Here is a 24330-nt window from a genome sequence, read left to right as displayed (position 1 = left end):
AATGTCTGTTTCCAAGGAGACAAGAAAAAATATCTGGATATAATAAAATAAAAAATGTAGGATTTTAAGATATTGCTTAATATTTACGATAGAACTTTGTCTTATTATTTATTTAACCGGATTTCATGCTGGAACTGAAACAGACTTACCTATAATTAAGAGTAAATGGCAACAATAACCGAATTTGAGTTTTTTGTATAAGGGTAATTTATATGGCAACAATAACCGAATTTGAGTTTTTTGTATAATGGTCATTTTTTTCACTAAAAAAATGATTATTTCTGGAAAAAATTGAGCAGCAATTGATGTGAAATTTTGTACACAAGTTCCTGATTTCGACCTGCATGAAGTGAAACATTAATTTCGAAAAAGTATATTTCCAGTACCGTCAATTGTCAAAAAACCTTAATGGAGTCCCTTTAAGCTTTGAACAGGTTTTTTTTATTTTTTTTTCACTAAGAATATCATATCTAACCGGCATATCATTTTTTATCAAGATATCTAGAAGATATAATAATTATTATTTCTTATTTTACAGCTTTTTGATTTGATCTTGACAGACACTGACTAAACTTAATGAAGGTTGCATGTCGGCAGCTTGATGAAAGCGACACAAAATATTCAAGAAAAGAAAATCGGCATGCAATCTCATTTTTTCTACTGTAGTCATCCATGCAGTAAACTGTTTCATTTCATGCTTTCCAGTGTTTTACTGTAATATATCAGATGATTTTATTTTGATAAACCACTAGTGAAATCTATAAAATATAATTTTCACTGTAGCCGGACTATATATATCTGAATACGGATGAAAGGAATATCATTACTAAATGGAATAACAGACAAAAATAATTGCTGTCATATGTAAACTATATTTGAGCAGCGTCACAACAAAACCAACATAATGGGTTTGCGACCAGCATGGATCCAGACCAGCCTGCGAATTCGCGCAGTCTGATCAGCATCCATGCTGTTCACTTACAAACTCTATAATAAGTAGAGAAACGGATAGCGAACAGCATGGATCCTGATCAGACTGCGCGGATGCGCAGGCTGGTCTGGATCCATGCTGGTCGTAAACCCATTATGTTGGTTTTGTCATGACGCGGCTCATTTCAAAATTGATGATGTGACGTCATGATGTGATGACGTCATAAAGTAGAATGTGAGACGTTACGTGGCAAAATAAAAAACAAACTTAAAGTCACTTAAAAAGCATGAAATAAAAAGAAAATTAATTTGTTTTACAGATAAAGTTGAAATATATTTCATTTTTGAACACCAGCTATTCTATTTTCACTTGTGGCTACGCCTGACTCCTGAAAATTATAATTGCATCTGGTATTCACTCAGTGAAATATATTTCAATATTACATGCAAAACAAACAAATATCCTTAAATATCCTCTATGTTAATATGATATTAAAGAGACTTTTTTCGGGGAGTTAAAATAATTCAGGTTCATCTCGTTCATTCTTAATATAAAATATGTAATTACCTTATGATATACATGTATATATGTAATTATATATTTATCATAAATATATATATATGAACAACGTTTTCAATGAATCTTTGACAGGCATTTCTTAGGAGATAATCTTTTTCCTAATTGCTAATCATTGGACTTGTCACTTGTGTTTTGTGTTGAGAGACTCTGGTTTGCTAAAAGTTACGAGAAAAGTTATTATTTAAAGCCCCATCTGGGATTCATAGGAGACAGTTTTGTAATGATTATTATATTAAACCTAATACATTTTCTTCCCTATTTAATCATCTTTCATTTAAGAGGCATTTCCGACCATGAAATGGTATCCAGTGCGTTATTTACATTTCAGTGAAACCAATCAAAATGTGAGAAATTAATGGTTTTATATACAGAGGCATTGGAATTTGCCAAATATATTCTTTGCTGTTTTTTTTGTTTTGTTTTTTTAAGTTTTCAAGTAAAATGAAAACAAGCAATGTTTCTCTAATTTCAAACCCCTCCCTCATTTCTGGAAAAGGGAGGCATTTTCAGGATGATTCTCTATGATAAACCAGTGTTTTTCCAGCTATTTTAGCACCTTAAGCATAAATTTGGAAAAATTATTTGTCATTATCAGAAATTTTAGGAAATTTTAAAGAGTTGAAAATCTTGTTCTATTTTGCCGGGGAAAAAATAGTACAGCAGTACGTGCAGAAACCATCCTATAGGGTTTTTTTGCCATACTTGTTCGTGAATTATGTTTCCGCATCCTTTATTATTTACAGTCTTAAATAAGATCATGATTGTGTGATATGATACCCTCTAAGTTCTCCCGAGAAAAATGGATACAGCCAGTTTAATATTTTATGAGACCTTTCGTTTTTCTTTAATCATAGAGTTGCCTCTGTAATTAATTGGCAAGCATTGTTTGTGAAGCTGCTTTAAATCCTTTGTTCATAAGGACATTTAGCTAGGGGCTTCATTAGATGTATGGCTGTCATGTGATTTTCCTGTTGTTGTTTGTGTTATTGTTTTTTTATCAGGAAAACTTACTTTGTTGCGTTGATTAATTTCCGTATGAGACTGTACTTTCTTTGCTTTTTGTTTTTTCAAGCTGTTTTGTTATATCATCACCTTAGTGCAGTAACTGGTTAACTCCTAGTGAATTCTAAAGGACTTAACCCGTTACTGCACTAAAAGGTGAAAATATGATAATATGTTAGAACCGCATAACATACAGGCATATTAAAGGGTAAAAGGTATATCTAACAAATTATTTTAATAAGAAATTTAAATTTGGTAAAATTATGTTGTGTCCATAAAATTTTGGTAGATTCTCAAAAATGTTGTATCATAGATTGTTTCTATTATTTAATACAAATAAATACTGTGCATGAACAGATAAAAATGTTCTTTAACGAAATATTCTGTTGCTATTTTAAGTAGTGTCAATGTAACCGTTTATCAATAATTTTATGAATTTGCCTGATTCCCCCCAAATGGTAATACAACATGTTTATATCTTTCATTTTGGACTTATTCTTCTTTTTTTTTCAATATCAAACAAACATTTTGTTAACTTGGACTGCAGGTTGCAAGCAGAGTTGTAACCTTGATATACTAGCATTTTCATTATTTGCAGAGAACTGTCATATAAGCTACTATTATTTTAACTGTCCTATAATTTCACATGAAAATATATTTCTAAGTAATGATATACTATTAAAAAAGTGAGCGACTGTTTTTTCAAAGGAAACTGGAAACTTCAACATTATTGTCTTTGGGGGAAAATCTAAGCTAAGAGATTAAATTAAGTACCATAGGGTATTATTTGAATGAGCCATAAAATCTTTTAAGATAACATGAGGTTTATAATGTTTCTACTGTTTAAATAACTACAATTTTTATGTCATGAAAGCTTGCGTTATTACAATTGTAAAGAAAGATGATTTTACGATATATTAAACAGAAGAATTTGAATTATATGGAACAATTGATATATTCATTCATGTTAAATTATGAATTTGATTTAACTATATAATAAACAGAAGAAAACAATAGAACATAGGTATTAAAATTAATTCATTAAAAAAATGACACCTGGTTTAAAGGCACATTAGATTTCTCTTAATAAACAGTATAATAAGTACATTATAATAATTATTCCTAGAAATATATTTGTTGTTGCTTAGTACTCTTTTAACAGAAGAAAACAGAACAGTACAGAACATGATTCATTATCATTATAGAAATGAGAAAGTTTAAATAGGGTTTTCATAATTAACAGATTCAGGCGACCCAATATTATCATCAGTTGAAATGCTGTTAAAATTGGTTGTATTTTCAGCCTGTAGATAAACATATCCCCTTGATCGGATTTAACCAAAATGGTTTGTTTTCATTGCCACATATTTTTACTAAGATAAAAATGAAAACTGTTTAAATCAGAATGTGAATTTAGACAAGTAGGATGAAATGGTCTTTATTCAACAATATCTGAATACAAATAGAAATCACCAATGTTACGGAGGAATGGATTTCACTGTGATTTTGTTATCATTATCATAATATTAGTTATTAATGCATATTGATTGTTGAATACCTGTATGTAATAATTATATGTATAATGCTGAGTATACTTAAGGTGGTTAAGCTGAGAGGTATTAAGCTGTAATTAGTGTTTGACATTATTTTTTGTCCAATAGTTCTGCAGTTTTTCAAATGTATCGTAAGATATTTATTTTGGAAAATCGGCAAACTGTTAATCAGTCCAGTCTAAATCGACTATTTATAAAAATAATTTTAAACACTATAGGCTGGTTAAAATTTATAAATACATATTTATAAAATACATTGGTCAGGCGCAGCATAGCTGTGCGACCAATTTAATTTTGTAAACACTTACTAATAAATTTTAACGTATAGTGACTTAATGTATATTATGTAAATGCATGATGATTGTTGAAAAGGAAATATGAAAATAGAATGATGTGAGAATTATGAATTAAATTATATTACATAGATGATGATAATATCAGGTTAGCTAAGATAAAATTTCATGCAGAATATATAGTTAGCATTGTAACATTATTTGGTATCTTAGCTATCTTATTTTACCATATTTTTTTTTTTAATAACATAAATGTTTTATTAAAGAAATATGAATTTTTTCAAAACTTAAAGAAATTTAGTAAAAAAAAAAATTTTTCTTTTATTATCCTTTTCAAAGTCGGAACTTCAATTCTTAAGATTAGGTACATTTTATGATTATTTGGGAAAAATAATATGAATATGTATATAAAAATATTAATAACCAAGGACTAACTTAGTAGTTTTTGAAGACTTTGCTTGAATGACATTTTTATTTGGGAATAAAAATGATTACCAGAATGAGAACTTTACAAAAATAATATTTAGAGAACTTTAAATTTTGGAAAAACAAAACATTCAAAATGAGAGTAAGGGCAGTTAAAGGGAAATTACTTAAATGCTATCTTATATTTTTGACAGAAAAAAAACTTTATCGAAATTAAATTTGAACTTTATTGAAATTTTATGATATGGTTATTTTGAACACATTTTTAGAAATCTTGGTCCTGAATATAATACTGACGTACTGGCCTTTTTGGAGGGAATTTAAAAATATGCAGAAATGCTAAAAAATTTTAGTTACAATTGCCCATAATTATCTTTATGTATATAGATCTAGATATATTTAAGTTATGTTAAAGAAAGTAAAAAAAAAAACAAAAAAAACTTCAAAATTCAACAAAGTTGTATAAATAAATTTATGTTTTTAGGTTCCATATGTTTCGAAGACATTTGGAAGCATTATTATGATTCAAAGACTGATTTTTAATTTGTTTTTCTTACCTTTTTTCTGTAATCAAATTCTTTCTAACATTCAATTTCTCTTTAAATATCCATGCTTTCTGAAAACCATATCACTTGGCATGCAGCTTTTTTTTAATATCATAAATCAATTTTTTTTATCACAAAATATTTATTTTTCATCTAATCAGTTTCACTTTCTACTGCAATCTTTTATGATTTTTCTCAGTTTATTTGAGAAAAAAAATGATAAAACAATTTAAGCGAAAATTCATTTTCTGCTTGACGAATCAATTTTAACATCTGTCGATGAAAAACCAGATAAAAGCTCGACTTTGTATTCTGATAATGACGACGCCTCTTTAATATCGGTACAGCTTACAGTCCTTCGTGCTTAAGAAAATTATTTTGTGACAGCGTCTAACACCTCGTTCTGTATTGGATAAAACCTATTGGATAAAGTGATGCCTCAGAACCACTGCAGTTGTGACGTTCAGGTCTGATTGCATTCCACCAGATTTGTTATAGAGAGAGACAATTCAAGAATACTTCTAAAATGTCACTCAAATACATTGTATTATATTTTTACGATAGTGTGTTTAAATGATTCATTTTAGTTTTAGTGCATTTGTAAAAAATGTTAAAATGCTTGAACAATTAATTGCCATTCTAAAAGATATTTGTCCAAAAAAAATGAAATACAAATTTGAAAACCATATCACTTGGCAAATTTGATGTTTAATGATAGAAAAAAAAGTATTGGTAAACTGGTATTGGTATTATGTAAAATTTTACATTAAGCAATTTCTTAATTTTCCTTTTTAATGATTATGATCACTATATTATCATATAGCATATTTGCTCGTTGGACATTCGGCGCTGTCTTGTAACTTGGTCTAAGACTCTCTGTATTTATATAACATTGTATTGATACATGTATTTTATTTCTATAAAAACAGTTGTGAAATGAGACACATGTTATAGAATGTAAAATCTGTTTGTGGAGATTCATTTCCAGTTTTCAGGTTTATGTTGGCCAAAATCTTATATAAATTCAAAACCTGCATGTGCTTTAAGCATTTACATAGAAACAGAAAAAGTGCTAGTCAAAGAATGACAAAATTGTACAAAGAAAATAACTGACATTGACTAATTTTTTGCTCAATTTTATAAGTTGCCAGCTGGTTTCTAATATTAAATTGTCAACAGCAATTAAGGTCAAGGTCACATTTACACCAAGTATAAAATCTGTGTTGACTCCATTAAACTTAAGAGAAGAAGTAAACCTCACCAGGTTTAATAAACTTGGTATTGAGTCAATTACCAATGGCTAGTTTTGAGTTGAAATTTTATATATTATTAAGTATGGTCCGTTTTTGAATTTTAGGTGACAGGTCAAGTTCACAGTGACACCTAGTGTAGGTGAAGGTCACAGTTTTAGCTAATTAAATAGATGATTGGTTTTAACAAAAAATAATTGCATTTGTCCTTGAAGATGTAGTGCCTGTAGTTACAAAGTATGACCTTATATGGTGAAAGTTGTAGGTGGAGCTTATGATACACATGCAATTTACTTTATATTCATGATAAGCAAAAAAAGAAGGCTATATTTTCCTCCTGTGCACTCATTAACCTAGATGATAGAAAATTGAATCCCTGACTTCAATAAGCAAGTGCTTTATGTGCTAGCTAGCTCAAAGGAGCTTATATTATCATTCTCCCACCTTTCCTTCTAGACTAATTAAAGGATTCATTATCTTGTTGAAGGCTGGAATAACAGTGAGAATCGAGGAGTTAACAATAATATTGCCTTAACAATTGAATTTTATATTCTGTTTGAATGAACATTTTATTGTATCATGCAACTACCACATTTATAAATGTTATTGATTCTGAGGAAGAGTTTTTGTTGCCATTTTATCACTATTTTATATAAGGAAAATTTACAATCTTAATTAACTTGTAATAAGTAAACCTTTTATGAAAAAACAATAAAGTTAACAATCGCAATGAAAAATGATGTAAATATAATGTAACATTTGTAAATGGAGATAAGTTGAAGGCGAATTTCATTCTGTTATTAAATGTTTACAATGGATGATGATGAAGGAATATTACCATTTAAGTACCATCTTGCATGAGTAGTTCATTATTCATTTATTGTATATCAGCTGTTTGCATGAAGTACCACTCCCAATTTTGTGGATGCAGACGGCAAATATGAAGGGTTTTTTTGTAGATTTACCCTTCTCTGTCCTTCCTTCTGTTCGTCTGTTCTCATGTTGTGTCGCAAGTAGCGCAAAAGTATTTGACCTAGAGTCATAAAACTTATCAGGAATGTTGGTCAGCATGTGAAGTTGTGCGCCTGGGGTTTCGCTTGTGGATTTATTCTGTTTTGTCAGAGTTATTGCCCTTGACTTAGTAAAAATTTTTTAAATTTTCAACTTTTGTCGTGCGTAAATTAAGCTAAAAAAAATATTTGACCTATAGTCATGAAACTTTACAGGAATGTTGATCAGCATGTGAAGTTGTGCACATTGTGTTTTGCTTGTTGATTAATTCTGTTTTTGCCCTTGATTTACTGAAAATTGTCAATTTGTGTAGCACGTAGCTCAAAAAGTATTTGACTTTTAGTCATGAAAATTTATAGGAAGGTTGGTCAGCATGTGTTAACCCTTTCCCCCATGAGCATATTGTGAAAAATGGCCGTTTTCACTGAAAAGCCTCCTGTTACAAGTTCAAACTGCTATGAAACTATGAAAAATGCTTCAATACTAATCAAACATGGCACAAATGTTGACTGGACCATTGCCTTTGTAACAACATGCTCAGTCTTAAATTTCCGGTTACCATGGCAACGAGGGGACATCTCAAATTTGCCAAAAATCACTATTTTGCCTCGATTTTTTCCATCAAAATTTATTTCAAAGTGCTGTAACTGCTCAAGGGATTGAGATAGAGTCAAAGGCTTTTCAGTGTTGGTTAAACGTTACATTATAATCGACCTGGGGTCATTTTTAGCCTCTCACAAGTCCAAAATTTTCTTGGCGATACTCTGCCCCCCTTCAAACCCCCCTAACAGAAGGGGGCACATCCCCCTTCTGGCAACCCCCTGATGTATATTTTGGATGGGGGGCGGCGCCGAAAAAGTGCTCAATTTTTTTAGCAACATTTCTCAAACGAAAACTTATGTTTGGGGCCCAAATAGGACATTTTTTCACTATTTGAGGCCTAAAAAAGGGGGGGGGGGGGTCGAAAGTGCGTTGTTTGGCATATATATGTGGTAAAGGGTTAACAAAAAATGATGAAAAACTTTGGAATCACCTAAAAACTAGTTTTTCCATGTTACCATGTGGTCTTTCACCTAATTTTGGTGAAAAATTGTTGTTTTGTAACATTTATAATTTTTTTAGTTAACCCTTTCCCCCATGAGCATATTGTGAAAAATGGCCGTTTTCACTGAAAAGCCTTCTGTTACAAGTTCAAACTGCTATGAAACTATGAAAAATGCTTCAATACTAATCAAACTTGGCACAAATGTTGACTGGACCATTGCCTTTGTAACGACATGCTCAGTCTTAAATTTCCGGTTACCATGGCAACGAGGGGACATCTCAAATTTGCCAAAAATCACTATTTTGCCTCGATTTTTTCCATCAAAATTTATTTCAAAGTGCTGTAACTGCTCAAGGGATTGAGATAGAGTCAAAGGCTTTTCAGCGTTGGTTAAACGTTGACATTATAATCGACCTGGGGTCATTTTTAGCCTCTCACAAGTCCAAATTTTCTTGGCGATACTCCGCCCCCTTCAAACCCCCCTAACAGAAGGGGGCACATCCCCTTCTGGCAACCCCTGATGTATATTTTGGATGGGGGGCGGCGCCGAAAAAGTGCTCAATTTTTTAGCAACATTTCTCAAACGAAAACTTATGTTTGGGGCCCAAATAGGACATTTTTTCACTATTTGAGGCCTAAAAAGGGGGGGGGGGTCGAAAGTGCGTTGTTTCGCGTATATATGTGGGAAAGGGTTAATATATATATAGTTGTGCACTGGGAGTTTCGGTTGTTGATTTATTCAGTATTTGTAGAGTTTTTGCCCTTGACTTAGTAATAAGATTTTCAGATTTCAACTTGTGTCATGTGTAGCCCAAAAAATATTTGACCTAGAGTCAGACTAGATTGAGAAAACAGTGGAGTGTTTGGGCACCGGTGTCCTTTGGACGCATTTCTAGTTTAGATTGATGATAAACTGTATTTTATATGAGGAAACTAGGCAATTTATTCCAATTGGTTTCCATGGATTATAAATTAAATTGAGACAAATTTTAACCTCTTTGACTTAATAACTTACCCAGTTATATTTGAAATTGCTTACTGTAAGAAAGAATTGTCAGACAGAAAGAAACTGTCACTTAAAAAATATACTACTCAATCTTAATACACAAAGTTCACTTATATAATAGGATTCCGTTAAATGATTTTATTTAAGGAACTTGAAATATTTAGTTGTACTCAAAAAGTACAAATTCAGTCTGTCTGAGGTCATTATAAAATAGGCTGTATAATTTTTGGCTTTATATTTTTACATCCGCTAGACCTCATTGAAAAAGTGTGGTCAAAATGAAGGCAAATCCATTCTCATATTAAGAATGTCTTCTATGGTTTCAGAAACTATTGAAAATCTTATTTCAGACTTTTTAAAATGTATCAAAATGTTTAAGTCCGCCCAGTACTGAGTTTGAAGACAACATTAAGAAAAAGGCAAAAATTTCACTGAGTTAATTGACAGTTTAAAAAATGAAGCTTAAAAGTAAATTGACTTGCACCAATTTTTTAAGGGACCCCATGATTTTTTTTCCAAAAGGGTTTTGAAAAATTTTTTTCAGTTAAGTAGTTCCATTAAATTTGATGTAAGTCTTACCAAAAACTTTTGTCCCAAAATTTTTAGTCATTGCTATTGAAAAATTGGGGTACAAATACACAAAATACAAAAACAATTTCAATTCTGAGTATATTTTTGTGATTTTTGCTATTTTCTGTTTTTTGGGCTTTCACTTTCTGTTAAAAAAACCCATGTTGTTTTTTTTGTTTTGGACTCAGTGGGTTCCTTAAGATTAATTTAATAAAAATTTTAAACTTAAAAACTGGATACTTTTCAAAATTTTTTAGATGAAAATAAAACAGAAAGTTTATTATAAAAAAAACTTTAACTTAAACGGGGACAGTTTTGCCACCATATAGAGCCCCCCAGCCTAACTTTCGGCAGTCTACCGGGCCTAACTGTTGGCAGTAAATTTTTGTTTTTTGATTTTTTAAAACTTTAAAGGGACGGGTTTTAAAATTCAAACTAGTGATTCATAAAAATTTGTACAGGTTAAGGGTACAAAATTATCCTCGGGGAAAAATGAAGGCAAGGGGTTTGATTTACCATTTACGCCAAAGGCTATTCCAGTCATATGGATTTAGAATGAAATCCTCTTAGAATAAACAAGTGTTGTTAGACTCCCAGAGGAATGAACGAGAAACTTAAATTCAGTTCACTTTGTTTTTTCTTCACTACTTATATAGAATGACTTGGTTCAAATTTGCTTCATGGCCTGAATTTGATGAGAATGGATAGTAAAAGCTGTTAAAATTGTATGGAAGAAAAAAAGAAGAAATGAGTGGAAAATAGAGGTGTTTATCCACATTTAATTTGATAGGAAATAGATACTCAGTTTCAGCTGAAGAAAAGTCTCCAACAGAATGTATATAAATTAGGTAATTTGTGAAATAAATCCGGGGGACTTGTCACAGTTCTTCTATAGTCACTTTGTTAGATGTAGGTTAAATGCTTGCTTGACAGAACTTTTGTACTTTATTTTTTTGCACATTGCTGAATAGTCTTAGTGTCTGGTTTGCAAAATTCTGTTCTGATCATCAGTTGTCACCTTAGTGCAGTAATGGATATTTTTAGTCCTTATAAATTTAAAAGGAGTTGATCAGTTATTGCACTAAGGTGATAAGATTATGTTTCTATATAAATCTATATTGTAAATACCATATTACATATATCCATTTTTGTCTTCGAAGCTTCTTTATTCAATAACATGTATTTGAATGGTATTTGAGACAAGTTTTTGAATCCTAAAAACATATGGAGTCTGTGGTTGCAGATAATTGAAATGTCTTCAGCTGTATAATGCCCCTGTTAAAAATTGAATTAAAAAGACTTTTAATGTCGAATGTTATATAAGTATTGTAAAATATAAAAAAAAATCATAACACATTTATAAGACCATGTCAGTTTGTTGTAATTAATGTTTTAAAATGTCAGCTGGGTCATCTTTTCTCAGGGTAGAGAAGGTTTTTATTATAATTACAGTCAACCCTGTGTTAAGGACCATGACCTCCAAATAAGGAAAAAGCACCCTGTAAATAAAGGCCTTTTTGACAACCCTGAGACTATTAATTAAATAGAGCAAAGTTAAAGACCCTTCTTTTCAAAGGCCACAATCAGTCTGTTCTTACAGTGGCCTTTCTTCACAGGTTTGACTGTAAGATTCTGAACATAGTAGCTAAACCTGTGTGTTTGCTAATTTCAGATTGTTTAAAAAGTTGCAATGATAACATATGGTATCAAAAGTAGCTGATTAAAAGTAGTTGTTATAGCTAATTTTTGGATAGTTTGAAATGTAGCTATATTTTAGGAAATTTTAGATTATTTTAATTATAGCTTATTTCAGATGTTTTTTTTTTTAAAAAAATAGGTGCTTTACCTAATTTGTTATAGTTCCTTTTAATAGCTGTCGGTGAGATATACATTGTAAAGTGAAAGTAGCCTTTTCTTAATTGATTGAAGTTATCAGACAGATCATTATTCTTGAACATAATAACCTATTATACAAAGGTCTAAGCTTCCTATTGAGCTTGACTTGTACCTCTTATACAGTTAAAGCTTGTTATTTTAAGGTTATACAACCAATTTCATCGATTCTTGGGAACACTTGATACATCAGTTTTGTCACTTTGTAAAGGTTATGCACTTGTCATTTGTAACTCCTGAGTCTCCAAAGTGTGCGGAAAGAAGTCAGGGTCAATGTTACTATTCACTAATGACACAGGTCAGGGCCAATGTAACTATTCACTAATGACACAGGTCAGGGCCAATGTAACTATTCTCTGATGACACAGGTCAGGGCCAATGTTACTTCTCACTAATGACACAGGTCAGGGCCCATGTTACTATTCACTCAGATGGCACAGGTCAGGGACAATGTTACTATTCCTGAACACAGTTCAGGGCCAATGTTACTTTTCATAGATGACACAGGTCAGGGCCAATGTACTATTCACTAATGAAACACAGGCCGGGCCCATGTTTTACTATTCACTCAGATGGCAAACGGATCAGGGACAATGTTACTTTTCACCAGATGACACAGGTCAGGCCCCAATGTTACTATTCACTCAATGAACAGGGTCAGGCCAATGTTTACTATTCTATGATACACGCTAGGTCAGGCCAATGTCACTACACTAATAAAACAGGTCAGAGGCCAATGTTACTATTCTCTTGATACCACTAGGTTCAGGGTCAAAAGTAAATATTCACTAATGACACAGGTCTGGGCCAATGTCTCTATTCTCTAATGACACAGGTCAGCGCCAATGTCTCTATTCTCTGATGACACAGGTCAGGGCCAAAGTCACTATTCACTCAGATGACACAGGTCAGGGACAACTTTGTTACTATTCTCTGAGGACACAGCTAGGTCAGGGCCAATGTTACTTTTCACTAATGACACAGGTCAGGGCCAATGTCTTTATTCACTGATGACACAGGTCAGGGTCAATGTCATTATTTTCTGATGATACAGCTAGGTCAGGGCAAATGTTACTTTTCACTAATGAAACAGGTCAGGGCAATTGTGTAGCTATTCTCTGATGACACAGGTCGGGGCCAATGTTACTATTTTCTGATGACACAGGTCAGGGCTTATGTTACTTTTCACTGATGACACAGGTCAGGGCCAATGTAACTATTCTCTGATGACACAGGTCAGGCCAATGTTACTATTCTCTGATGACACAGGTCAGGCCAATGTTACTATTCTCTGATGACACAGGTCAGGGCCATTGTCACTATTCACTGATGACACAGGTCAGGGCCAATGTCACTATTCACTGATGACACAGGTCAGGGCCAATGTTACTATTCTCTGATGACACAGGTCAGGGCCAATGTCACTATTCACTGATGACACAGGTCAGGGCCAATGTCACTATTCACTGATGACACAGGTCAGGGCCAATGTTACTATTCTCTGATGACACAGGTCAGGGCCAATGTTACTATTCACTGATGACACAGGTCAGGGCAATTGTGTCGCTTTTCACTAATGACAACAGGTAATCGGCCAAGATTTTACTTCACTGAATGACAAGTCAGGGGCCATTTATTGTGGCTTTTTTCACTGATGACACAGGTCAGGGCCAATGTCATTATTCACTATGACTCAAGTACAGGCCAATGTAATTATTCATTGATGACACAGGTCAGGGCCAATGTCTTTTCACTGATGACACAGGTCAATGTCAGTGTCACTTTTCACTGATGATACAGGTCAGGTCCAGTGTCATTATTCACTGATAACCTAGGTCAGGGCCAGTGTCAAGATTCACTGTGCACAGGGAAAACCAAAGTTACCTCAGATTCAAAGGGGCCATGTCACTTTTTTCTTAGACACAGTCAGCACCCCAGTTCACTATTGACTGATGACCAGGTTAGGCCGTGTCCTATGACATACTAGGTCAAGGGAAATGTCACTATTCATGAGAAAATAGGTCAAGGCAAGGTTTAAACTATTTTCCGATACATAGGGCAAAGGGAAATGTCCTATTCACGATGAATAAGAAAGGGAAGTTCATTATTCACTTGCTTTTTAATTTTTCAATAGTTTTTGGGGAAAAAATATACTTTTAAACTTTTTTGAAACCCCTTTTTGAATAAGATTTTTTAAATTTCTTACCTTCCGCCCGGCACTTTTTGCATCAGGAGGGGTTAGCAAAAAAAAGTCTTAAATGAAAAATAGCTTTAATTAGGTAAATTCACAATAAATGGCATGAAGAGTTTTATTGTAAAAAAGTCAAACAAAAACCTTGTCACTGACTTCCTTTCAAAAAATGCCCTTACAGAAAATTTTTTTAAAAAAGATAATTTTTTACAGGTTTTTTGGCCTAAAATTTTAAAAAAAGTTTTTTTCAAAAAAACCCCCACCAAAATTAGCCTTTTTATAATAATACATTTAAATTCCCCTTTTAATCTTTGTCGCACATTGAGATTTCAAAAGGGACTACAACTTTGTAAAATTTTGCATTTTTTAAGGTTTATTTTTTTCAAAAAAATGCAACTTTTCAAGAGCACTTCCCAAAAAAGATTTAGTCTTTGATTTTTAACTGTGTACAGTAGGATTGCAGGGCTGATTTAGAGCAAAAGTGAAAACTAAAAATTATAGGGCGTCTGGTTACAACTTTTATTTAGTATTTTACTGATTTGATTTTTTTTTCCTGGCATCTTACGATTGTAAATAGAAGAGCCTATGTAATTCATAGTCGAAAAGTGGATACAACAACAATTACGTAGGAAATTACCGATAAACCATTATTGGTCCATTAACTTAACCGAGTTTTACATTTTCATTGGAACCCTCAGTTGGAGATCTATTTCACGGTATACAAAAGCAATTTTAAGAATTCACTGTTTTTCTGCTGAGTGCACCCGTTCAAATGTACTTTGATTGTTGAATAATCTATATGTTTAATGGATGTTAATAAATAAAAGTTGTTTTTATCAATTTATTTTGTTATTTTCAAAATATGAATGTCATTACTTAAGTAATTTGAACCCGGCTTTTTTTTGGAAGGAAGTCGATTTTTTGAAAAATTTCGGCTGATAAAAATTTAAAATATGAGTCCCAGTTTTTGTCAGAGGAAGGGTTTGGGACTTTTTTTTAACCTATTAAAGTGGTATAAAAGTTTAAAAAAATTTTATAGTAAAAAAGCTGTTTTTTGAGTTCTTTGGGGGGTTTAAAAATTTTGAGAATGAGTGTCATAGAAATTTTAAAAATTAAAAATTTTTACGCAATTTTTGTAAAAATCACTTTTTAAATTGGTTCATGCGTTTTTCGTAACAGGCTGAAAAAATCATAAATTTTTTTTTTACTAAAAAGGAAGTTGCTGTTTTAAATTTATTAAAAAATTTTGAAGGTTATATTTCATACAAAAACAAATAACCCATCCTAGATTTTTTTTATAATACAAACAAAAGATGTATGGGGGGCCTTAACCTGACAAATTTTATAACAATGTTTTAAAATAAAAATTTTAGAAAAAATTTCAAAAATAATACAGTTTGTTATTGAAAAAATATTTCCCAAACGATGTAGCAGATATTTTTTGTTCACAATTATTTCTATATTTAACAAATTCCCGTATCACTAAAGTACAAGTTTAAAGGATACTCAAATTAAACACAAAAAAAATTAAAAATCTTAATAAATTAAAAACTGCTAAAAAAAAACATTTTTTAAAAGCCCGCTGAATTTCTTTTATAAATTATCTATATTTTGTTTAATCGTTTTATATATGTTGAACGAAATTTTTGACGACATCAGCACCTGTGTTTTAAAACAATAAAGTGCTTGAAAAACCTGGGAAATTAAATAAAGAATTTTGGTATTTTATGTTAAAGCATGTTAAGTCCATTCATCTTAGCAGTCAATTCTTTAAAGATTCCGACTCAACTATATGAAACTAAACACTCTAACCACCGGACGTGGGTCAAGTTAGGAAAAACCACCATTTTCTATTCTTCATTGGAAAAGTTTTGTTCTGTGACGCCTAGTGTATTCATTTTGAGGACATTTACATAATTGAATGAATAAAAAAAAAAATAAGAAATTAGAAATTTGCCTGTGTCTCCTTTAAAACTATACTAGTATATAGATTTTCAAGAAAAGTTCAGTGATCAGAAGTTGCAGTTACTTTAAATGGCAAGATGGACAGTTTCACAAATGACTGCGTATAATAGGTTTTTTGCAAGAATATGGTTGCAGCAATTTTCCTTTAACTCACTGTGATTCTGTAAAGTACATTATTAAGTTTTTTGTTGTATGAATGAACCCTTGTTTGAGACCCTGTCAAGCAATTTCTATTTCCATGACAGAACTTAAGAATGAAAATTGATGGTGTTATCAAACAGCTTCACCCCGTCGTGAAGACACTTCTTTAAAACCAGATTTAAAACTGTGAATTTATGAAAGGGAAAATTGACCTGTCAGAATTTAAAAACTTCCTTTCAAAGATTAAAAGATTGAAATTTTGAAAAATAGGTTGTATACCAATTTAGTGCCCATTTATAAAATAATAATGGTAAAAATTATTATGCAAAATAAAACAAATTTTCAAACATTAAAGGGAAATTTTGGAAAAAAGAGTACAGAAACTGCAAATTTTTGTAAAAATTTATTATTTTGAAATTCATTAAAATATAAAAAATTTGTCTTTTCTTTTTGGGAAAATTTTGATTTCTTAAAAAATTTACCCCCCTTTTTTTTCTAAATTTTAAAAATTCTTATAATATTTTTTCAATATGCTTTTTGGAACTTACATTTTTATAATTTTCTTTGTGAGCATCATTTTTTAATTTTATGATTTTAAACCCATAAAAATTTGGGTTTTACAGGACCCTTTAAGAGATTTTTTTTTTTGTGTTCTATTTTAAACCCCATAATCAAATTTTAAATTATCTTTATATTTTGAAAGTTTTGTGGGGTTTTATTTTATTATTCGGTAAAGGAATTTTTGAAATTTTGTAAAAATATTACACATGATAGCCCTTTAAATTTTTAAATACCCTAAATAGAATTTTTAAAATTTATTTTTAAATTTTTAGGGTTTAGTAAAGGAAAGGTTAATTTTTAAAAAAATAGGCCCCACCGTTTATATACAGGGGGCCATCAAAAAATTAAATTCAGAAATTTTTCAGGTGTTTAAAAATTTAATATCAGCAGAGTCAAACCCCTTTTTAAACTGAAGTGGTTAAACTTACCCTCCCATTTTTTAAATAAAATTTGTATGCTGAAAGGGTTTTTGATTTTTTTCTTTTAAACAAGATTTTAAATTCACCCTTTTATTTTATACAAAACCCGTCCATCTTGCGATTTGAAAAATTTTGGTTTTATTGCAGGCCGTGCAATTTTTTTTTAACTTTAAACCACAAAAAGCGTTAAAACAAATAGTTTTAAAGACGCCCAAAAATGTTGCGTTATACTAGGGTGTAAAATTAAAAAAATGAAAAATTATTTCATTTTTAACGGGTTTTTTTTTTTTTTTGGGTAGGGTAAAAATGAATATAAAACGTTTTAAGTTAATACAAAATTTAAATTGCACTCGTGAAAAAAATATTTTTTGCTCCCCCCAGAGGCTGTATAATAAAAATTTTTATTCCCAACTCGGAAATAAATTCAATATTAAATTTAACTCATTCAATTTTTCCTCTATTTTTTGCATCCTTTTGGGTCAATAGTTTTGAGAATAATTTGCTTCAAATTTGGGTTTTTTTAAATTTTTGGGTTTTGGGGCCCAGGGAAAATTCCTTTGGGCTCAGTTAAGACATAATTTAATATTTTTTTTCGTCTTTTTTGAAAGGGTCTGTTCTTAAAAAAACCCTTTAAAGGGGTTTTCCCCTGTATCTTAAATTTAAAATTTAAAAAAAATTTTGGCATTTTTTTTAAATGTTTTTTTTTGCATATTCTTTTTTGTGGCCCCAGGTGGTTTAAAGAAAAAATTAAGGGTTTTTTTAAATTTTGGGCACTTTGAACCCCAGAGAAAATTTTTTTTTTTTATTTTTAAATGTTTTTAAAGGTTTGGGATTTAAATTTTCCCCCTTTAAATTTTCCCGAAAATATTTTTTTTAAAAAAAAGAGATTGAGGGAATTCTGAAAGAAATTTTGCTTGGGTTGGGAAACTGATGTTTTTATCTTTGCAGTTCCTGTGAGCTTTTAAATTTCAAAATTTATAAAAAAACTTTTCCTAACTTTTCCCATTTTTTTTTAAGGGGGATTTTTACCAAATTTTTATGGAAAGCATTATTAATTATTCATTTGGGCCCAGGAGACATCCGGGGATTTCCTTGGTTAATTTTTTGCTTTTGATTTTTGATAAAAAGTTGGTTTTTCCAAAAGCTACTGAAGTAAATTTGGTTTTTTAAAACTTCACCCCACTTAATTTTTGACCCATAAATAGGGGGTTCCCCTTTTAAAGCCATAAACTCTTATGTGGATTTTGAATGTTTTAGGGCCCCTTTTTTTAAAACTAAGGGGTTCTACTTACCCCAGGTTTTTTTTATTTTAAAACCTTTTGCACTAAAAATGGGCTTTTTTGAAAAAAACCTATTTTTCAAAGGGCCCATTTCCCTTTTTTTAAGTTTTTACTTTTTTTTGGTACATTTCTTTTTGGAAAATTTTTTTAATGTTATTTTTAAAGAAAACCCCCCAAAATTTGAAAAGTTTAAAAAGCCCATGGGTTTAAATTTTAAATTGTTTTTTAAATTTTTTAAGTTTTCCCTTTTTTTTAAAAAAATAAATTTTTAAAAAGAAAAATTTCCATTTTACTTCATAGTTTTTCAAAACTCACTCTCTATGTACCCCATTTTAATTTAAAAACAAAATTTAAATTTAAAAATTGAAAAGGTTTCAATTTTGACATTTTGGTTTTGGGTTTTTTTTTTTGGCCTTTTTGTTTTTTGGGGGGCCTTAAAACCCTTTTTTTTTTTTTGATTTTTTGTTTTTTAAAACTCTGGGGGGACCCAGCGTCCATTGAATTATTTTTAAATTTAAAACACAACAGTTTTTGGGGTTTTCTTATAAGGTCAAAATTTTAAATTATGTGATGTAAATTTTTGCCCCAAGAAACTCATGAAATTTTGGAAATTCTGTTGTTTTTTGATTTTTTTTTTGATCGAGAAACCCAAAAATTTTTGTTTTTTTTTCTCAAAAGGGGTTTAAAATTTTTTTAAAATTGATTTAAAAACCCCTTTCCCCCTACTTTCTAAATTTTTATCCCGTACAATTTGACAAAACCACTTTTCTGTTGCCCCATGTTTAACACCTTTTTCAAAACTCTTGATTTTCTTAAGAGTTTTGAAAATTTGAGTTGTTTTATCAATTGGAAAAAATGATGTTAAACCACTAATTAAAAATACTAGAAGAAAATAAAAAAGGAAAGGGAAAAAACAACCCCAAAATTTAAAACACGGAGTAATTTTTTAAAGCCCCTTAATTAAATTAACACAAATTTGGAAAATAAGTAAATTTTTTCCCTTTTTGGGGAAAGTTATTCAAATTAATCAAACCCTTTTTTTAAAAGTGTGATGGAGGTAAAATTTTATAAATTTCTATTAAGACTTCCATTGGTTTTTTTTTTTAAAATTTACATTAAAAGGTCAAGTGGCTTTTTGTTCTTACATTTGGTTTCTGTCATGAAAGGAAGCAAATAGGAAAAAAGGATCTGCAATTCTCCCTTTGGGGTTCTTTTGATTTTCGGGTTTGACCCCCGCAAAAGGGTTGAAATTTGTGCCATTGTGTGCTTTAAATTTCGGGCATGACCGGCCCATGCAGGGTAGCCCCAATTTTCCCTCTGTTTTTGTGACTTCCCCCACAGTTAAAAGCGGAAAAATCACACTGCCCTTTTTTGTAAGCACCCAGGGTTTTCCCTTAAAACCTAAAAACTATCCTGGCTCATCATCAGAAAATCTTTTTTCTTTTTTAACCCTAAAATGAAAATGATTTTATATTTTTATAGGAAAACAAAAATGGAAAAATAAAAGGAGGGAAATTTTTTAGAGGATGGAAAGATAAAAATAGGAATTTAATAAATTTTTCATACCAGTAAGAAATTTATCCGATTAAATTTATCTGAACAGATTTCAAAAATTTTCAATTTTTAGCTCCCCAAACCCGAATTTCGGGGTCCCAAAAATATAAAAAGGGGGTTGCGGTTTTATCTTCATCTAAACAATCGTTTTTTCTGAAACTGCTGGGAAAATTATTTCAATTTTGGTCAAAGCACCGGTGACAGTACCTTAATTTGCCAGTCATTAAATTGGCCCTTTTAGGGGAAACAGAGCTAAAATAGAAATACCTTTGTCGTAAAGACACTTACGTTGGGGGACGCGGGCAACAATTACTTTGGCGGGAAGAAGTTTACAACGCATTTCCCTTTGTTTTATTTACCCGTTAAAAAAACATTAAATTTTTTTAGACAAAACGCAAAGTGTTGTTCTCATTTCACTGCCTTTTTTTCTTTTTGGGTTCCGGAAAAAACAAAATGGATATTTTTGGAAAAATTAAAAGAAAGAATTTCACGGGCGGGTTTAAACGCACTTTGAAAATTAAAAATATCGGGAAAATACGCATTTACCCCTTTTTCGAAACTCTACGCAACAAATTTAGGGCGGGAAAAGTCAACGAGGAGTTAGTCACAGGTAATGACGTAGACCGGGAACAGAGTGTCGAGCAGGACATATCGAAGTTGGGCCTACCAGGGGAGTTTTGGAGCTAACACCGCGTTGGGGACACCCTTCCCAAATACCCCTGAGAAATAAAAACACGGGGAAAAACCCCAAAAAAAAATTTTAAAAAAAAAAAAAAAAAAAAAAAAACCGAAAACCCCCCGCACAAAAAAATTGCCGAAGGACTTTCCGGGCCCCGGGAAATAATGCAGGGCTAAAACGAAGTACATTTCTTTTCGTCGATGCAGTTTCAAATTCCAGTTTATTTTACCAATTTTTTACTGGAGAATTTTGGATGGCAAACATTTGGGACTTTTACGAGTCAAGTATACATAACAACTTTACTATTGAGGTCAGAAATTTTGCTATCTAAAAAATTATTGCCCGCGTGCGCCAGTTTTGTTTTGGTTTTAAATTTATCATGAAAAATTTCAAAAACTTACTTTTACTAAAGGAACGTTTTTTTTAAACACATAAAATTTAATGCTACATGCTATTTTTCTATTTACCGACCAATTTCCCCCAACGTCCATCAAAGGCCGTTTCAAAAAAAAGGGAGGATTTTTCCTTTTTTCAATCCCTTTTCAATATATTTTTTTTGGAATTTACTTTTCCGTCATATTTTGAAATTTCCGGCGGAGATCAAGGGGAATTTTATGCACCAAACCCATGGCGGAGTGAAGGCGACCCGGAACTTAGGAGAGCGTAAAGAGGGATAAATTAATAGATTGAGGCAGTCAAAAAAGATACTTTAAAAAATTTGGCAATGCATCTTTCCTTTACAAGACAAGCCCAAACACAAAAAGAAAATTTTTTCAGCAATAAAGAAGTACAAATACCCCAAAACCCCAATTCCATCTGCTGGAAAAACTTTTTGAAAATGCTGTAAAACATCATAAAATCCAAAGGGGGAAAAAAACCATTTTCATGCAAGAAACGGGTTTTTTCAACTGTTTACAAACATTTTGTTTTTTTCCTGTCGTCAAAACACCGTGAAAAGTGAAACCCGGAAAACCCCAACCAGTTTTTGCGTCAGGTTTGGAAAAGCTCACTAACACATGGGCTCCGTTCGTCCCTTTTTCCGTTGTAAAACAACAAGCATCTTATTTCCCCGGTTCATGCACATCGCCATTCTACATTCCAAAAAAATAAAACTTTTTTATGAAGACTGTTTGTAGGTTATTCCCCGGTCACCCTTGGCAAATCAAACATTTTATTTTGACGAAGAGCGCCCACGTCATTATTACTCAGAGACTCGGCCAAAACATTACAAAATTACAGAGACCGCGGTCCGAAGTTGTCCATCTGGCTGCATTCGGGCGGAAGTCCAAGAAAGTCGGCCATTTGAAAACCGCCACAGTTTACCTGAAAAACTGAGAACTCAGAGAAAATTGCCAATTGATGTCCTAATTGTGCCGTCTATTTGCTGTCCTTTATAACCAAATACGAGCTGCCGCACATTTGCCATAATTTACTAGTTTTGAAACTAGCCCCCCAGTACCAGAAGTTACACATCAACATATCATTACAATTGGAGCGATAGATATCGATGGCTTAAGCAATAAGGCATAAACTACATTTTGAAAATTTTACAGGAAGGAGCAAAAAAAACTAACTATTTCTTGTTTCTGTATATTCCATTACATTTCTTTGTTTTGTGATAAAAATATACATTCTAAATATATTCTTATATAAAATCAAAAATGAATTTAAGTAAAAAACACTTTATTTGCATTTTATTAACTTAGCCCTTGTTGCATAACTTTTACATATAATTGAGAGATAATATTATAGCAAAAAGGGTGTAAGTATTACTTACGCCCATATTGCAGTAAGATTTCATTAAACATGGGCATTTTTTGTTATGCAATAGGTTCCATGTCACATAAATCAATCAAAATAAGGATAATTAACCTTTTCAATTTGATTTTTCAAAAATACCTAATATCTACATCAAATGTATTTACAATTCTACAAATGTGACATCGAAATTTATACCTTCTGATGTAATATTCAGACCTTATTTATAGATAAATTGCCTAACTTATTTTATTTCAATATATTGAAATATATGTTAAATTTTTTATTTATTTAAGTTTTTTAATTTATTTCTTTTTGGAATAAGTTTAGCATATCAATTAAATTAATTAAGGCTTAATGTATCAAGAACTTTGACAAAAATATTTTTAACTACATTTTTTAATTGAAATTTGCTGCTAGACTTTATTTTTGTCTAAACATTACAACTTTTGTAATTACATTGAACAGTAAAGCATAGCTATTCATGTGTGTCATTTAAGACTTGCAATGAAAATTAAAAATGAAGTTTTTGTGAAAGTTACCATTCTGTTTCCTCATTGATTCCTTTCCTTTCATTTTTGAAAGGTGATGCTATCGATTTCTATCCAATCATTTCCTAGACTAGATAAGAGGGGCAATAACTATAAATTTATGCATTCACAATCAAACAGTAGGGTTTGATTTCAAAAATATGTGTAACATATTCAAAATTGTGCACATTTAAAATATCAGTTATACATGTAATTGTTTTCAAATGGCTTAGTAACCCTTTTTTACCAGGGGAAATAAAGCTGTATGCAGAAGTTTTCCTCTGATAAATATGTAATATGTTTTGACATGTGGGGTTTTGTCACATCTTCTCTAATTATTAGTCCATTACATTGTTAGACTTAAAGGGATTGGGCTCAATGAAAAATTAAGCTTTATTGAATAACTATTTTAGATTCACTGTTTTTTTTGTGAAAAAATATTAATGAGCAGTTTTTCAAAAACTTGCCATCCATTAATAAAGGGCTACCCTTTAAGTACTTCGACTCTTATGCAGTGTCATTATGTTTTCTTCTGCCCTACTCACATGGAAAATAATGGGGACTTTGATTTCTGATACCATTTAGATCGAATAAAAATCCATGGTGTGATCCCAACTAATTCTCTATAAAATGTAAGTAAGCGCTATACCAGTCTTAATTGCTAAGAAAAAATAACTGCATTGATCTCAGTAGGTATATGGATCAACTGACAGGTTTAAGACGTGTCTCAATTCTCGCATGCTATCACCCACAACACTTTTTGACAGTGACGTAAGTAGGATAAGAAGACTCAAATACACTTGCCTTATTTTAGTTAGTTACTTTTCAAAAGAAGTTAGCAAAGACATTAAGGTATTTAATTATGGGCTATCATAAAGCAAAATTAGTTTTTCTGTTTTTCCCTTATGATATAATATTTGTACATTGAAAATTTTGAAATTAAGTACATTATCTCTAAATGATAAAAGTGGCTTGTATGATATATAATTCAAATCAGATTTTTAGGTAAATTTTTTAGTAAACCCATGAAAATAATATCTAAAAAGTCTTCTGGTGTATGATGTAGATAATATTAAACCATTTTTAAACAACTTTAAATGAAAAGTGTAATATGCTAGTTAACTTTGCCAATCACCCCTTTTCTAGAT

The sequence above is a fragment of the Ruditapes philippinarum genome, unplaced genomic scaffold (genome assembly GCF_026571515.1).
Source record: "Ruditapes philippinarum isolate M1 unplaced genomic scaffold, ASM2657151v2 ctg9826_1_1_1_1, whole genome shotgun sequence".
In the NCBI taxonomy this organism is placed as follows: Eukaryota; Metazoa; Mollusca; class Bivalvia; order Venerida; family Veneridae; genus Ruditapes; species Ruditapes philippinarum.
The sequence above is the reverse complement of the archived record's forward strand: the minus strand, read 5'-3'. Positions refer to the sequence as shown.